We start from the raw sequence: 13,538 nt of genomic DNA, 5'->3' as shown, positions 1-13,538 counted from the left end.
AGGCACAAACAATAGCTTATATATAATCAATTAACTTTCGGGGAGACTTACAGGTGAAACTTTTACGTTTAATCAACAGTGTTTATTCATAGCCGAAGTGAAATTAATTAAAATTGTGGTTGAATTTTGCAGCACTGTATTTTTTTCTGTTTACACACCGATACGTTAAACATAAAGAGCATTGTTGTAACGCTGTACTGTAGATCTCCTTCTAACGTAGGAAGATCCACAATTCATGCAGAGAACTTAAATTTTTTGGCAGTTCGTGGGTCCTGGGAAAAGGGGGGGGGGGGGACCCCGCAGAATCTGCCGTATCCCCAAACTCTATAGGTGGTCCTATTGCTGGTCTTGAGCCAAACAGCACTTACAGCTCCAAATTCAATAAAAGCGTTTGCAAAAAAAAAAGCTGTCAATTTTTCCATGCACGTTTTCACAGCGACATCTGTAATACCGCGTTGTTTAGAGAGGCAATAAAAAAAAACTTTTCCTTGAAAGCGGCATTTAAATTGGCCTGCCGTTCACTGATGTGTATTTATACACAGCCTCTTTGTGTTCCCTGTCTTACGTTTAAACTCTGACTGGGCATCTGTGTTGTAAATTATTCTGCCAAGTTTAGGGTTGCGGGAGCTCGAAAATATTTTTTGTGTGAACCATTACCCAACTAAAGTTAGCGGTACAGTACAAACGTCGCTTATCTGACTCGCTGGGCACTTCGGTACCTGTATAGGAGGGCGCTCATTATTTATTTGGTGATGCTGCTGCTGCTGCTGCGTTGACAGCAGTGCACATGAACAATCGGCAAAAAAAACGAACACACTTGTCATCAATCAACACTGCTTTAAAATCGAAAACAAATCTGCGACGTTTCGGGCAATAACCCTTCGTCATAGCACGTGTGCCGATTGTCTATATTGTTTTCCTTTAAAGGCAGTTTTGTTGACGATTGTATAGGTCTTCTTGGTTCTTTCGGTAAAGTCACGTAGAAGGGAAATAATAAAATAGTAAAAATATAACATAATAAAATACAATTCTCATGACGTTTCGGCCACAATGCAAGCAGCCGTCCTCAGGTGAAGAACAGGTCTGTCGGAAAGACAGCGTCTGACCTGTTCTTCACCTGAGGACAGCTGCTTTCGTTGTGGCCGAAACGTCGTGAGAATTGTATTTTATTCTGTTTTATTTGTATTATTTTATTATTTCCCTTCTACGTGACTTTACCGAAAGAACCAAGAAGATGAATCCCTGCAGTCACGAAAGCTTTAAATCTAAAGATTGTATAGGTACGTGTGTGAAAAGGAGAGATTTGTGAACATCTATGGAAAATGATAGTTCCACCATTGTGCACAAATACTGGCACCTTGTGGGTGATGGGTCGGATAAGCGACGTTGTATTATACTTGCGCACAAGATTTCTGGAATGTAGATAGTGAAACAGCAGCCCACAATGTACGATGCGGAGCAGTACATCTACAGATAGAATGTAACGGATGTGAACACGTGTATTATACAGTACAAAGCATGTGTTATGGTTTATGCATTATCAAGTCGATGGATATGAAATTTGAGAAGATAAATGGAAGAAAATAAGTGACATAAGAATAATGCTGTGAAACGCCTTGTATATTGTGTTAAGATTAATTTAGCATTACACTGATGCTCCCTTCCAGTGACAGCACACTGGGAATATCAAAGTTAAAATGCAGTGAAGGACAAATTATTGTGATTGTAAGAGGAAAAGCAATGGAGCATTACATAACTGTTCACCACAGTGTACAACACAATTATATAAGCAACCTGTTGGTCCAAGTTTAAGGGGGGAACCTGGTGTATTACATTTCTTACTTACAAATTAACTTTAAACTATTTAATACTATATTTTATTTCAATAAATAACCAGCAGGCAAGACAATAGTATCCCAGATTTGTATGTTGTCTGTTGTTATTTTGTTGCTAAAATGATTCCAAATCCCGTTTTTCTACACAGGGTTATGCTCCAGATTGACCAGCCAACGTGGAAGAGCAGGAAAATTACGCTGTGCAGGGGCTTTTGAGAGCTCCTTCCCGTGGAAACTCTTCCGTCAGCAGTGGCAAGAGCAAGGTATTGCAGGGCTGCCACGACATCTGACATCAAAATAGTTTAAAATGAAAACCACACGCAAGTGCCTCTCAAAATGCACACAGGGCCTCCAAAAAAGCAGGGCCCACTATTTACATCCTCCCTCAGGAAATGCGCATTAGCAGTCAAGTACTGCCACTCTCTCGAACACACTACGTGGATCATAGTATGCGACAATTTATTACAAATCACGTGTTTTGCCAAACACAGCTATGTTACAGTGCAACTAACTCTTTATTATTTGTTACGGATTTACCCGGGTCACATACAAATCAAGCTTGCAAAAAAAAATGTTGGTATTCGGCTCATTTTGCATGTATTATGAGCTGCTCGTCACCCAAGACACAGTGAAAATTGCTTTAATAATCGACAAAACGAACAACGCTTTCTATTTCTTTAGTCCATGGGGCCAAAGAAGAAATTGGTACCAGCTAAGGTAGCAAAACTTTAGTCGTACCGGTTAGATTATATGGCCAATAAAAGTGAATTCTTTACTATCCACCAGTAATTTCAAATGGTTGTTACATAACTTCCTGTTAATGACCACGTAAATAAATAATAACCGCGAAAGTGAACCACCGTGGGTAGCGAAATGTTATCTCCGTCGTTTCGTCGTGGGTTTCCATCCCAACCCTTGACGCCCTGTATATTTGGAGTTCACAAGTTCTCTCCGCGGGGTGGCCGCACGGATTTTTCAACGGGGCCTCCCGTTTTACGCTCCACATTTAGAAACATGCATTTAGATTATTTGGCTGCTCCTATAAATTCCCCCACATGTGTGATGATATAAGCCTTCCTCGATGAGCAATCATGTTTGGCCAGGTCACCTCTGAAAACACGCGAATGGTTCGCTACTTAAAATGTGACTGACAACCCAAATGTGTCGTCTGTACTCATGGACTCCTTCACCGCCCATTCTAAGCGGGTGGGATACATACATTGTAGAGCCTATTTTGCATTGATTCTTCCAGTCAATAATCTGGATAATTTATAGTTGATCAGATGTTAGGAATATTTTAATTGTATTTATATTTTCAATAAGAATTAGAGAAAAGCAAAGAATGAGGGTATGCAGCGGCCAGATTATAAATGTCCAAAGTAATGTTGTTATTATTATTATTGCTAGGCTTGTTGACGCAAGAACGCCTCACAGAGAACTGCTTTTTGTTGAGTTTGTTGTCCTTCCCCCGCACCTCCGATTAGCACGTTTGGCTACGTACGGCGTGAAATAAGTTCAACATACACACATACATACAGATTCTCACGACTATTTTTTCGCAGTACGGGGCGAAGATTTAGGAAACTATATTGTAAGTGAGAGAAAGGAAAGATGGATATAGGGAATAGGGTATATAAATAAGGAAAAAGTAAAGTACGTCAGTAATATTGGGGGGGGGGCGGAGGGGCAGTATCACGACATGGTTTTCATAACAATTGAATGAGATTATATTTTGATAAGCATGCTCCATCTCGTTAAATACGACGCTAAACCCTTTATTTCCCTTATTCTTCTTGTTACAAGGCGAGGGGTAGGTGGGTGGGGGGGAGTATGCCTGAAAGTAAACGAGCACACACACACACGCAGCAGCAGCAGTGTGGCAGGTATGCGGGAGAGTTTCCTGCTCAGCTGTGCCGCGAATGCTTTTTACTCACCCCGCTCACTGGCAGCGATTACAAGCCAGGCTAGCGGGGTCAAACGCGTGACCCCCAGAGCACAGCACACTTCCCTGCCATGACCTCTTCCAGGTCATAAGTCACAGGGCAACATTCAACTTCCCGCCGACGTTTGGGATTCGCCAAGGCACACTGCAGGCAGCAGTGCGGTTGATCGCGTCGCATTTGTCGCCAAAGCCAACGTGCAACTTGTTTTTTAGTGCTGCTCACCACTGCAATTTAAAATATATACGTCCTATAAATATAGGGAAGGAAGGGATCACAGTTACGTTTTAAAGTGTCCAAGTGTAGCTTTAATGGCCCACGATTTAGCTTCTCATGCAGGTCACCTGCGAGCCACATGTATCATAGACTGTGTTCATCGTGCCGTCCAACAGGGACAACACAAGTTTTTCTTTTTCAAATTCTGAACAATAATAATTCCTGAACACCACTACTCAACAACGTCTGTCACGATCAACAACAATTTTCAAATTTACAAAAAATTCACGGAACTTTTAAAAAAGTCGCTAAAATATTGCGGAGATAAGCTACTAGTTTTTCGAACGGCAACAAAACTTAGAAATCGAAGTTCTGGGTTATTTAGTCAAAGGCAATATTTGTGATCTGATTGTTTTGGATTTGTACTTTTCAATGAGGACGATATCTACGTTGGGGCAGGTGCTGTTAGCAAGTACCTATTAAGGTCAGGCTGGCACATAAGGAGGTGGTGGCCAGCACTAGGCCCAGCCACCTGTGCCTCTCCAATGCTGATGTTTAAACACTGCACCAAGTAATCTTTAAGGGTGAGCCATCGATCTAGTGAGGCCCAGGACTGCCTGTTCAGATATTTGTCATTGATTCCTGCCATAAGTGGGAATCAAACGAGGGGGGTCAGAGCGTTCGTAGCGCAATGTACTTAACCACTCCACTACTCCTCGCCATGCCTGTGCAGAACGCACACACTCGTATTCCCCACGTCGCAGTGTTTCGGATGCTGATGGATTTTTTTTTACTGTAGTTCGTGGTAAACATTGCAGCACGTGAAAGCTTGGCACATTTCCCAGTCAGAATTTTGGCTCCCGTTTCCGTAAAGTTCCCTTTTTCCCTGTGCCCTGATTGGTCCGACCGATTACTTTGGGGCTAAAGGCTGTGGCTATTTAATATTGCTGCTGGTATCAGAAATTCTTTAATTTAGCAAACATATTTTTCTTTGTGAAGTTCTTTGAAATGAACTGAGATGAAGGTCAAATGAATATTGTGTTCTTTCCACAAGCCTCCACTATAAAGCTGCTTTGTTCCCAAATTTTTACATTCATGGTTTGCTTTGTTGCAGTGACTCTACACTATGCATTCCTTTAGCACACACACACAAGCTATTACTGATGGCAGTACAGCAAATGGATGAGTATATCTGTGCAATGTTTTGCATGCTGTTTTCTCTGGATACTTCAGTATTTACTGCTACGTACAAAAACACTCACGAATGAAATCAGACATATTCCAATCCTGGAACCACCTGTAAAAATCATACTGAGACTCACCGAGGTGTTCCTGCTTTATTTTGCATCGTTATTAGAAGTTTCTATGGTAGGAGTTCAGATTTTACAGAACATTTACAACGCCTAACAAATAGTGGCCAATCTTAAGAGACATTAGTGAAAGGCGCTTTACAAATAACTGTACATTATTATTTCTCGGCACACAAGAGGACAGCTGGAAGCAGTAGGGTCTGGCGTCATGTTATGATACAAACAGCATTGTATATAATCTGACTGAGCGTGCAGTGGCCAACAAACCAGTAAGAGGTACATTTGTATGACCCCTTATTTTAAATGATGAAGTAACTGCCAGCTATCTCGTGGATAAATAACCACGATTTTAGACGTACAATGTTTGCTATTCAAACACGGCCAAACACAAGGATAGCAGCAGCAATGATTCCTTGGTTATGTAAAACAAATCGAATTCAAAGGCAATGCGCAAGTTAAGATGTGCTCAGCAGTGAAAGTTGTTGGTTCTGGTCTGCACTATTTTGATTGTTGTATTGCTTCAATCGGTTAATAATTTAATTTGCTGTATAGTTAAATATATTTTACAGAGGCATTATGTGGTTATATAACAGGTGTGCAATCAATGCATTTAAACGTTCTTCGTCTTTATATATCAATTGTATTGTTGCAATCAGTAATATAATACACATTTTGCCGTTTTAGTATTCCCCTTACAGTATTTTGTCTTTGGAATAACTTAAGTGCCGAACTTTTGATCACAATGATAAATGTTGAATAGCACAGCTGACCCCATAAATAAATGTTGTACACACCAGGACAAATGCTACCCACCATCACCGCCACACATGATGTACCTTACTCCTCAATTCAGATCAGTGGGTAACTCTTAAGTGGTCCAAGGGCAAGGGAGTGATCGATTACCTATTTCATGGACTTGATAGGTGCTAAAATATATATTTTATTATGGTAAGTCAGAAAAATTCTCGAAATTCATTTGAACATTGGGAAATCATTTTGGCCTGAACTGATTGCTCAATCCAGACCAATAGGTGAAAACTTTACAAGCTCCAATTGTAACTTAGTGATCATAAGCTATTTCATAACATTTCTGGATGTGATTGGTTGGTGCTTATTATATAAACTATTTCAATTCTCTGATGGTGTGAGTGTTCAGAATATTTGTTTTATTTTCATTTTTGATTTGCGGAACTAGTGCTACTGCCAAGTGAAATGATATGCAGATGCATCCGGATACATACACAACTCGACGAAAACAAATTAATGTAAGTTATGAATTCACTGATAATCTCTTGTTACAAGAAATGTGTGCATGAGAGCTAAATAACATTGCTGTAACATTTAAAGAGGGTCTCAATATTATCTAAAATATATTACACTTTAAACATATTACCATACTATAGTATTTCAAAACAGACTTTGGTAATAATGGATTTTAAAAAATAAGAAAAAAATGAGCAAAACACTTCTAACTTAAACAAAACATTTTAAATGAAATTAACAAATGGTAAATATCACAATGAGTAAAACTATATTATATACTAAATGTTATATTTAAAGGCATCATAATTTACATACAATACAGTAGCTGAATAAAATATTAAATTTCAGCAATTTTTTTCAGTAAAAAACTCTGCTTTTCCCCTTTTATGCTGTAAACTTAAATTGAGCCTTACCTTGCAGTGATCAGCCCACAGTTATTCTGAGACAAATACTAGTGCTTGGTGGTATAGCTTCCTATGAATTTAAATCCATTGTGTTGTGTATACATGACAATGTTTGACAAAAAAGCTGCTACATACACATCTTTGCTGGAATATTTTATTATTGAAAAAAAGTTTGGCAAATCCTGGTAAAAAAATTATACTTTAATATTTAAATAAATTTTAATTGAATGTTTTATTCTATTTGTTATAAGTGCAGTTTTCGGAGTAACTCGTAGGTGTTAGATAACAAGGATTTAATACAAATAAAACGAATTTTAAATATTGTGTACTTTTTAAACGAAAATAACAAACTTGAGCACACTTTGCAAGCGCAACTCAATACTGTGAATCTGTTTTCAGTGACTTTTGCATAATTTACCATAGTTAAAAGATAGAAAATTGTGGCCCACTATATCCACCACATGTGAAATGTCTCAAAGTAATTGCCACTACAACTTACATACAAATGGAGTGCATTATATTACAATAACTGTCTGATCACGAAAATGCAATCAGCTGATGAGTATGTGGATGTATAAAAAATATAGATAAAAGAATGGAATAAATACGATTTCAGCGTGACCACGGGTAATCTAAACCCGTCACGATCGCACATCGCTGAACTCTGGATCAAAGGCCACAAACATGACATCTCCACGTCAACAAAACACACACTCACTCGCATGCCTTCCACGTGCACACACATTACACGCATCTTCACGTGAGCATTCATCAAAAAGACACCTTTACATGACCACTTTCATTTCTTAAATATATATCACACATCAGTGACACATCATCTTTCTCACACACACACACACGTTACTTCACCCGAATAATCACACACACGCATACCTTCGCGTGAACACATGCCTTTACAAACATACGCGTCGCCATCACGTGAACACACATACCACTTCCTCACATGAACACGTCACATTAAACGTACACGACGCATTACTTAAATCATCCATCATAAACAACACGTGCCTTAACGTGAACAACCATATCACCAAATGAACACACATTACACACACACATATCTTTCCCCCTGACCACACACACACGTACCTTCACGTGAACAACCATCACACGCGTACCTTCACGTGAACAACCATCACACACGTACCACCTTCACGTGAACAACCATCACACACGTGAACAACCATCACACACGTACCACCTTCACGTGAACAACCATCACACGCGTACCTTCACGTGAACAACCATCACACACGTGAACAAACATCACACACACATACCTTCACGTGAACAACCATCACACACGTACCTTCACGTGAACAACCATCGCACGCGTGAACAACCATCACACGCGTACCTTCACGTGAACAACAATCACACGCGTACCTTCACGTGAAACAACCATCACACACGTACCTTCACGTGAAACAAACATCACACACACAAACCTTCACGTGAATAACCATCACACACGTACCTTCACGTGAACAACCATCGCACACGTACCACCTTCACGTGAACAAACATCACACACGTACCACCTTCACGTGAACAACCATCACACACGTGAACAACCATCACACACGTACCACCTTCACGTGAACAACCATCACACGCGTACCACCTTCACGTGAACAACCATCACACACGTGAACAACCATCACACACGTACCACCTTCACGTGAACAACCATCGCACACGTACCACCTTCACGTGAACAACCATCACACACGTACCACCTTCACGTGAACAACCATCACACACGTACCACCTTCACGTGAAGAACCATCACACGCGTACCTTCACGTGAACAACCATCACACGCGTACCACCTTCACGTGAACAACCATCACACACGTGAACAACCATCACACTTACCACCTTCACGTGAACAACCATCACACACGTGAACAACCATCACACACGTACCACCTTCACGTGAAGAACCATCACACGCCTACCTTCACGTGAACAACCATCAAACACGTGCCTTCACGTGAACAATTTAAGAAATACACATTACGCAACTATCATTACGTGAACATAAATCACGCGACACATGAATTACAGATCACATTATCTCGCATGAACACAGCACCATGAACACAAACCTCGAGTCGCCGTCACTAGGCACGGACTTCGGGGAAACTGACGACTCTCGGCTCCGCCATCACGCGCCGACCAACCAATTAACCAATAAAAAAACCAATTAAGCGACTGATAATCAACCAATCGAGAGACGCAAGCGCACTAACGAAGGATCGCAATCAACTAAAGTTGCTCACAACTGCGCTCTCGGCGACGCTCAATTTTAAAAAAATATTTTTTGTTTAAAATTTTATTTTTTGCTTCAAAATAAAAAAAAGTCATTTTGGTGTTTTTCTCTCTCTCCGAAGCAAAAAACAACGCAACAAAAACGTGCACACGCGTAACAAAAAAAATCACGCGAAACTTTAAAAGTCCGAGTGAAAAAAACAACTTAAAAACAAATAACGAAATACATAACAGACTGCCAGCGAGAGCGACGGAGCGAGCGCTGCTGCTGTTGCTCCTCCTCGCTGCCCCCCTCCTCCTCCTCCTCGCTCTCGCCATCGACCACGCACGCGCGGGGAGAGCGCGCGGGGAGAGTTCCCGACGAGAGGAGAGAGAGTGGAGGGAGGAGAGTGGGGAGAGAGAGGAGAGATCGTGGAGCGTGGAGGCGATGGGAGAGAGCGCGCGCGCGCGTCAGTGAGAGCAGAAGCGACAGTGGGAGCGTAACAGTTGAAGGGGGGGGAGCGCGCGAGAGTTGTGGGGGGGGGGCGCGAGAGTTGTGGGGGGGGGGGCGGGAGAGTTGTGTGTGGGGTGGGGGGGGGGCGAGAGTTGTGGGGGGCGCGAGAGTTATGGGGGGGGGGGGGGGAGTGCGAGAGTTGTGTGCGGGGGGCTCGAGATGAGCTGAGGGGAGGGGTGACTTTGAGATAGAGGGGAAGGAGGGCGGGGGGAGTGAGGGGATGGCTGAGGAAAGAGGAGCGGAGGGGGGGAGAGTGAAAAGTGAGGGGAGGGGCTGAGGAGGGGGGCTGATTGGGGGAGAGGGGCTGAGGAGATGAGGGGGGGGTGACGAGCTGAGAAAGTTGACGGGCGATAAGCAAAAGTGATGGGAAGAGTTAAGGGGAGGGGCTGGTGAGGGGAGGGGGAGGCGCGCGCGCGCGCCTCCCCCTCCCCTCACCCGGGGAGCAGCAGCAGCAGCGAGAGGAGGAGTAAAGAAACTTTGTGCGCTCAGCTCTCTCCCTCCCCTCTCCCCCCCCCCTCTCTCTCTCACACTCTCGCTCTCTCACACTACACACAAGCGCACTTTTTCGGCGGGATTTTAAACCGGTTTACGTCACGACTCGGCGGCCCGTGTGCGCGCTAACTTACCCTCGGGGCGCCCGCATGCCGCCCGCCGGCGTCCGCGACGCGCTGCGACGCGCGCCCGATTTTTGCAAAATTTATTTCAAATTTTCACCGCCGCCTCCTGCATCTCTCCGCGGCCGCTCGGAGCGCCATTGTGGCGGGGACTGCTGGGAGTGACGTCACCTGTACACAGCGCGCCGCCGCCGCCGCTGCTGCTGCTGCGGCCACGGCAGCAGCAGCGGCGCGTGGCGCGATGCTCATGCTGCTGCTCGTGGTGGTGGTGGTGCGGTTGTGGTGATGTGGTTGTGGTGATCTGGTTGTGGTGGTTGTGGTGATCTGGTTGTGGTGGTTGTGGTGATGTGGTGGTGGTGCGGTTGTGGTGATGTGGTGGTGGGGATGCGGTGGTGGGGATGCGGTTGTGGTGGTGGTGATGTGGTGGTGCGGTTGTGATGCGGTGGAGGTGATGCGGTGGAGGTGATGCGGTGGTGGTGATGTGGTGGTGGTGGTGGTGATGTGGTTGTGGTGCGGTTGTGGTGAAGTGGTGGTGGTGGGGATGTGGTTGTGGTGGAAATGCGGTTGTGATCATTGTGGTAGTGTAATTATGTTTGTGGTGGTGGTGATGTGATGATTGTAGTTACGGTGGCGTGATCATTGTGGTGATTGTGTACAGCGATACTCCTGGTGGTGGTGATGCGGTTGCGGTGGTGGTGATGTGGTTGTGGTGGTGATGTGGTTGTGTTATCATTGTGGTGGTGTGATCATTGTGGTGGTGTGATCATTGTGGTGGTGTAATGATGATTGTGTTGGTGACGTGATGATTTCAGTTACGGTGGAGTGATAATTGTGGTGGTGGTGTCTAGCGATGATCGTGGTGGTGGTGATTGTGATGGTGTTGATGTGATGATTGTAGTTACGGTGGAGTGATCATTGTAGTTGATGGTGTATAGTGATCGTGGTTCTGCTGATGCGGTTACGGTGGTGTGATCATTGTGTTGTAATGATTGTGGTGGTATTATATGGCGATGTGTAATGTGGTGTGCAGAGATATGAGTGTTCTGTTTGTGCGGCTGCTCGTGATAGTGGTGTGACGATCGTGTTGCCGGTACGACTGTGGTAGTGGTGTATTCTGTCAGGGTGTGCCTTCTTCACTGGTAGTTGGGGTTCGTTGTTCACTGTTGATGGGGTGTGTGCGGTGGCTGTGATGGGGATGATGTGTGTGATGATTGTGTGTGTAGTGTGTGTAGTATGTGTGTAGTACGTGTGTAGTATGTGTGGATTATCTGGGAGCGGTAGTGTAGCGGTTAGCGCGCTGCGCTACGAACTCAGCGACCCGAGTTCGATTCCTGCTCACGGCCAACACCGGCCTTCCCCCTAGGTCGACTCAGCCTCAAATCAGTACTTGGTGCGGTGTGTAAACATCGCCACTGGGGAGACAAAGGCGGTCGGGCGTGGTGCTGGTCACCCACCTTCTCGTGTTAGCGAGGACCTTCATAGGCGCTAGCCTTCGTTGGCGAGCATCTCAGGTGCTGCCCCAAGTCTGTTAAAAGTCTTGAATTCTCTGGGTTTGCATGTTGAATGAGCGCATGTGACTGTCAGCAAGTCACTCCTTGCGGACACCAAATAGTAATACAACTTACCACTCGCTCCTGTCTCCTGATCGCCCTCCACTGAGACCCCCTCCACAAGACACCATCCGCTTAAACGAATGATAAACAGAATAAGAATATTTGTACTGGAGGAATCCGATGAGCTATAAAGCTCATATAAAGAGTACATATATACTGTACTCCATCATTGCCTTGTTGACCAAACCATCCGTGATGTTCCCGATGTCTTAAAAATATCGGAAGCTAAGCAGGTTTGAGCTTGGATGGGCAACCACAATGCATATCAAGTGTTATAGGCCGCTAATGGGTCAGCAGCATCGGGGCAGTGTGGTAAAAACCTTTAAAATTTGAAGCTTTGGGAGACGCGAAAACTGGACTCTTCCAATTTGTGCAAACAGTTTTAAGGTTATACTGTATTCACTTTTTCTACACTGAAGTACATACAGTAATGTAATTGCCGTATTTTTGTTATGCACCAAATATGTGGTGCTCCGTTGGCAGTCGTGGTGCACAAACATAAATAACAAAAACTCAATACACTGAATAGCACTGCCCTAGAGGAACGATTATATAATGTGACGATTCAGGCAGTTTCCATTCAGCAGAGAAGAGCAATTTGCCCAAATCGCCAACTGTAAGAGCAGTGTCATTGACGAATGTGGAGTTTTTTTGCCTGCAATGTCACCTTTGTGATAGGTTGTTCTCTAGTGACTCTCATGATGTAAATGTCATCATGGTGGTTGATTAGAGAGGTGCTGATAACATTGATTCATAGCTACATATTCTGGGTAAACTAAAACATTTGCGACTTGAACTTTGTAGACGTGGCACATTGCCTAAGCTTGTCGTGATGAATAATGTGATATATTGGTTGATTTTACACTCATATTACAAGCCACGCGCTGCTTTTCCCCTTATACAAGTGAACCATCCTCTGTAACCGGAATCCAACTGGGGTGTTAACAAGTAGGGATGTTACCCCCAGTGAGTTCATATAGGGTCGAGTGGTGGTATGTAGTACAGTATAAAACAAATTACAGTAATTTAAATGACCTGGAAAGATGTTTTCAATAGCACCAAAGGTATGGAACACCTTACCCAAACATATACATACAAAATTTCATGAATTTAAAGCGAAATAAAATACAGTCTAAGATGGTGTATAACTTAAATGAAGCAGGTAAAAAAACACTACTCTCTAGTGCACTTAGCTGTTCGATTTAGTTTATTCTTCAGTGTATATGGGCCATGCCATATTATTTTTGAATGTTGTATGTCTGCAATAATTTTCTTCCTAATTAACTCAAAGGCCCCTTTGTCCTGGCGTCTCGACGTTACTGCATGGCAGGCAAGGTATCAGTTATAAATTATGGCTGAGACAACCCTCATGCTAAATAAAGTTTGCAGAATTACCAACTTTTATCTCGTATTTTCCCTTATCCAAATTTAAGCAGGTTTGAATTCATGGATTAGCCATTCAGTGGAAATAAAATAATTGATCCATGAATCATGACCCATAAATTACGGCTACTGAAATGAACTTCTTTCGCACCGTACGTAGCCAACTGTGCTA

At 43.4% G+C, this 13,538-nt stretch overlaps 1 protein-coding gene across 1 annotated transcript in view; it reads right to left on the bottom strand.

The window, feature by feature from the left end:
• Positions 1-10,476, bottom strand: part of LOC144938549 (zinc finger protein PLAG1-like) — a 42,324-nt gene extending 31,848 nt beyond the window's left edge. Inside the window, exon 1 of the mRNA XM_078866476.1 lies at positions 10,383-10,476. The gene's annotated coding sequence lies outside the window, so the exon portion shown is untranslated. The remainder of the gene's footprint in view (positions 1-10,382) is intronic.
• Between the last annotated feature and the right edge of the window lie 3,062 nt (positions 10,477-13,538).

This window comes from Lampetra fluviatilis, chromosome 2, assembly GCF_964198595.1.
Source record: "Lampetra fluviatilis chromosome 2, kcLamFluv1.1, whole genome shotgun sequence".
NCBI classification, from domain to species: domain Eukaryota; kingdom Metazoa; phylum Chordata; class Hyperoartia; order Petromyzontiformes; family Petromyzontidae; genus Lampetra; species Lampetra fluviatilis.
This window is presented reverse-complemented; position numbering and strand designations above follow the sequence as displayed.